The sequence below is a fragment of the Pelecanus crispus genome, chromosome 6 (assembly GCF_030463565.1).
Source record: "Pelecanus crispus isolate bPelCri1 chromosome 6, bPelCri1.pri, whole genome shotgun sequence".
Taxonomy (NCBI): Eukaryota; Metazoa; Chordata; class Aves; order Pelecaniformes; family Pelecanidae; genus Pelecanus; species Pelecanus crispus.
This window is the reverse complement of record NC_134648.1, coordinates 17,442,417-17,447,487: the sequence shown is the minus strand read 5'-3', so window position 1 is coordinate 17,447,487 and position 5,071 is coordinate 17,442,417.

Genomic DNA, 5,071 nt, shown 5'->3' with positions numbered 1-5,071 from the left:
ATTTGTTTGCACTTATCTCTGGACCAGAAAGTTTCATAGCCTTTGTTTAAAGCATGAAGCTGAAAATTGTCCTCAAAAATCCAAGGCAGCTACTTGAAATCACTTTTAAAGACTAGGGAAGTTTATTTCTTGGCATCTTAAGTTTGTGTCTGTCCCCAGTGTACAGCAATGTAAAAGTGGTATTTTGTGATTGCTCTGGGTTTGAAATATATGCATTTTAGATGACTGATAATTTTAGATCATGTACAGAGGAATTCACATTCTCTGAATTTAGTTTGTCTAGCCTGCATTCCTGGGATAGGAAGCTGTACCCCTTCTGTGACCAGCTGAGCCATTAAACAATGAGCTGCTCGAGTTAAACTTCTCCCTCCGCTGACACATTTAAGTACCTAGAAAAGAAATTAGTATCAGTGAGATTACTTTGTCTAGAATAAATCACGTCAAACAAGCTCATTTCCAGCTCTGATTAGGTTCCTGTGTATAGCAGAAAAGCCACAGATGCCAGATATCTTGGATTTAGAAAGACTTCTAACACTCTCACATGACCATCTGTCTCACAAGTCACAAAAACCCACGAATGGACAAGTACACAACTGGGTGTAAACTGGTCCCAGAGAATATTTAGCAGGAGTGCGTTGTTAACTTGGCTGATGCATCAAGCAGAATTCTGCAGGAGTATCTCCATAGCACCAATTTGATATTTTCATTAAATAATTTTGATGGCAGAACAGACAACTTGCTTACCAAACCTGCTGGCTGGGAGGGGCAGGAAGTGTTGGAGGATAGGGCTAGGATCTCAATGAACTTGGAAAATTACAGTGGGGGAAAAGAAAGCGACTCAAAGGACATGCTTTCACTCTCTGCAGAATTACCAACATCACAAATGCAGGTTGTGGAATTACTGGTCTGATAGCATCACTGTATAAACAGACTTGGTGGTTAGCACGGATCGCAAACTAAACAGGAGTCAGCCACGCCACTACAAAAAAGGCAAAGAGTACCGGGGGCCATATAAAAAGGAATATTGTTTGCCTGGCAAATTAAGCTATTCTTCTGTGATGCTTGGGGCTAGTAAACCTTCAGTGGGAGTACTGTATTCTGCTTTGGCTAGAATAGAGAATTAGAGGTTTTATGAGGAACATTGGACAAATTGGAGTAGTTTGTCCTGGAGAAAGGGGAGACCCAGTGAGGGGGGGCTAAATATGTGCACTGTATTTCTAAGGGAGAGGGCAATAAACTCATCTCATCTGCTGAAAAGGCTCAGTGGGCAACAGAGATCTGGGTTAGATGTTAGAAATAGCTTTCTCATGGTGCAGATTAAAAAAACAGCAAGAGAGATTACTATGGGATAAGACAGCCTTGGGTTTTGAGTTTTCAGATGCAGATTGGACAAGTATCTATCAGAAATTACCTAAATATAATCAATCCTGCTTTTTGGGTAGGAGAAGGAGACCATTGCCATCTCTTTTTCTGATATTCCTGTCTGGAGCCTAAGGTCATAATTTAGACACCTAAGTTAGATGTCTAAATTAAACATTGTCAATACCAGCTAATTATCATCCCGAGACTCTTGCTTTCCATTTCTGTTTAATATATCATCAGGAAAAAAATCTTAGCAGTTAATAATTCAAATCAGAAGCATCTATAAAGTAGGCTGGCACCACGCTATGCAAACTTGCTTTGTTCAAACTGGTGTTTTCCAAGTCCCAGCCTACTTCTGAGCACGTACTGTCAGCTCTGCTAATGTCTAAAGAGCTTATGATCTAGAGCCCCGCCTAGATCGGTTGGACATTAGGATGATCCAGTTAATTTAATAAAGGCCATATTGGAACACCCATTTAACTTACTGCAGAAAGAATGCTGGATGAAAATGGGAAAGGAAAACTCACACAAATATCGCTCACTGAGAAAATGCTAAAACTCAGGCTCTGAACAGCCTTTGATATTTGACCTCTGCAGATGTCCTGTAATTAAGACTCTAATCCTTTAAACACTCAAACACAATTAACTTAAAGTTAATAGCATTAGTCACATGCCTGAAGTGTGCATGGCTGGAGCGAAACACTGTTGTTGAGTACAGCTGATTAAAAACTTGCAATGAAGACACTTTCTGGTGGAATATTGTCTTATATTTTCTAAGTCTTTTCTAAACAGTTCTAGTCCCAAGTAATTTCCTAATGTGAAGATATATAATAAAAATAAAACTTAACCAAGTTCTTGCTTAAAAAGGTGTACACAAAAAGAATAAATCGATCTGAACTTTCTCAGAGGCAGAAATTACGGGGGTTCTTCGGAGATTTGAGAGGAGTTATTTTGGTTTTCTGGAAGATGTAGGCTTCACTGACTTTTACAATTCTTTCAAAGCAAGTTTGAGATTAAACATGCACAGAATCAGACAGATCAGAGAGCTACAAAAAGAGGAACATTTTCTATCTTGGTTTTTATTTAGCAGAAATATCAGTTTGGCTTAAAAGGCACAAAATTTGTTTCTTCTCTTGTCGTGGACAGACTAGCTGTACTTGGCAAACCTGGCAAGCCTAGTCTGGATCAGTTCATCACATTGTAAACGTATGAAAAGATTATGAAGAGTGAACACAATTTGTGAAGTGATTTAAGATATAGGGAGGCCAGAGCTGTAGGCATAGTCACAGAGGTTCCTATTTGTTGTTGCACATCTGCCAGAAGAAGAGACTGGACCACATCAAGGCATTGTGCTGACATGTAATGTGCTAGATCTGGGTTTAAGTGCCATGGGTGCAATCTGGGAATCCTGACACAGCTCAGCGTTGTTTGCTACTGCCCTGTAAAATGCCTGCAGCATACATTTTACACAGTGCTATTATTTCTCCCATTGGCCCTAGCACAGACGTAAATCCCCCCTGCTGAAGGACATGCAATATCACAGTATTGTCATATACAGGGAAAGGTAACAACTGTGCTTACAGGTTTCCAAAAAGTGGCATGCAACAAACAACTGCAACGCCATCCCCTGGCCTGGTCGTAACTCCTCTTTTAGATGCAGGGAGAGATTTCTCCACTCATCTTCAGGATTGCAGTCAGCAGAACAAAGACTGCATTTAGCCAATTATTCCTGCCAACTCTTAACACAGACCAAAGTAAGCAAACATAAAAGCCAAAGAGCAACAATCATCGTTCTGTCAATGCTGCTGTTGTTATACAGGAATCTGAGTCATACTAAAAAGTGTCTCAAGGAAGGGAGCACTGGAGATACAAGAAATTCAAGACAGAGCAGGGAAATTCTGATTAAAGAAGCACCACAGCAGCGATGGGGTGGCAGATAAGACTACCAGAAAATGGCATCATATCCTTCTTGACAAACCACAGGAGGTAACAGAATGCGAAAAATGAGAGAAAAATTGGTGAACCACTGTTCACCAGCCTGTAAAGAGAGACTGACTACAAAGTCTTAGAATTAAAAAATACCTAAAACTGAAAATTTAAAGAAAGTAATAATATAAAGAGGGCGGAAACCAAAAGAGGTGATCTAGGCCTAAGTCAGAAGTAAAAAGTCAGTGCAGTGTCTTATGGAGATGAGAATTAAAAGGGTAAGAGAGAGAAAGATTAAGCTCTCACAGGACAAGGGGTTAAATCAGGGCTGTGGCCCAAGAGAAAGCAGTGGGAGATCGGGAGGAGTGTCTACTCTGCACAGAGCCACACACAGATACCCGAGCAGGCATGACAGAAACAACTTCAGATCTCCTGTAGTTCAAGACCTACAAAAGCCCTGCGAGTTAACTGGCGCGGTGCCTCACTCAAATAAATTGTCCTGTTCCTCCCCTCAATTAGGGCCACACTGGGCGTCTTTACACCAGGCTGCAACACGACAAACAGAAAGGAATTTCAGATATGGTAGAAATAAAGTGAGGGTAGCAAAGAGGCAAAGGGAGACTGGAAAAGGCAGGAACATGGAGGAACTGACAGTGAAGAGTGGTCAAGTAGTATCAATGTTAAAAAAGAATTTGTGTTGAAGAAGGGTAAAATTAAAGAAAAAAAGCTTCCTTTCGGTGCCCAGTTTTCTACAAGAAGCAGTGTGGCGCAGAGGAATTTTTGTCAGATGGATCTCAAGTAACAGCGATAGGAAAACAGCTGACAACCAAAGCAAGGGAAGAGTCTTCAGTCAGCTGGTGTTCTTGCACAATTTTCCGGGTTGTCAGAGACTCAGAAAAATATTTGAGCACACACAGAGCGTTTTGTTTGGCTGCTCCGAAGGCCAGCATTGCTCCTGGGAGCCCCGTTCCATCAGGCACTATTCACGCGGCCAGGAGCGCAACTGCTGCCGAAACCCTGACATGCCTAGAAGCCAAGCACCGTTGCTCAAGCCCTGATCCGCCAAGGCAGATGGCTGCAGAAACTTAACACGTACTCCGCCTTCGCTACGGGATTTCTGCTTGGCCGCCGTGCCCTCGGGCAGCCGAGCTGGCGGCGGGAGCCGGGAAGGCGGGCGGGCCGGGGGGCCGAGCCACCGCCCCTCGCCCCAAACAGCCTTCCCCTTCAGCTCCCCGCAAACCTCACCGCCACCGAAACGGCCAGAGCTGCTACGAAAGCAAACAAGTAGCAATTGATGTCGATTTGTTGGCGCGCCTCCGTGTCGAGGCCGGGGGGCCGACGAGGCCTTTCTCCGGGTGAAACTGAGGGGCGCGACGGCGCGGCCGGGGGAGCCCGGGGGGCCGGAACCAAGCGCCGGCCCCACAGCGGCGCCCGCTGCTTGCGGCGGGCTGCGGGCGGGGCGGGGCGGGGCGGGGGCGGCCCCGGCGGCCCTTATTAGGCCGCCCCCGCCGCGGCCCCGGGCCCCAGCACTCCCCCGGGGCTGCCGGCGAGCCGCCGCTCCGCCCCTCCTCCCCCGACGGACGCGCTTCCTGAGCCAGGCGCGCCTCACAGAGGAAGTGACGCGCCCGCAAGTGTGACGCCGGCGCGAGGCGAGGTGATATAAAGGGTAGGCGGCGGCGGCGCCTGGAAGCGAGCGGAGCCGAGCGGCGCGGAGCGGCGTGGCGGGGCGGGCGGCGGGCAGGGGCAGGCGGGCGGCCGGCGTCGCCTCTGCCGGGCGCGGAGG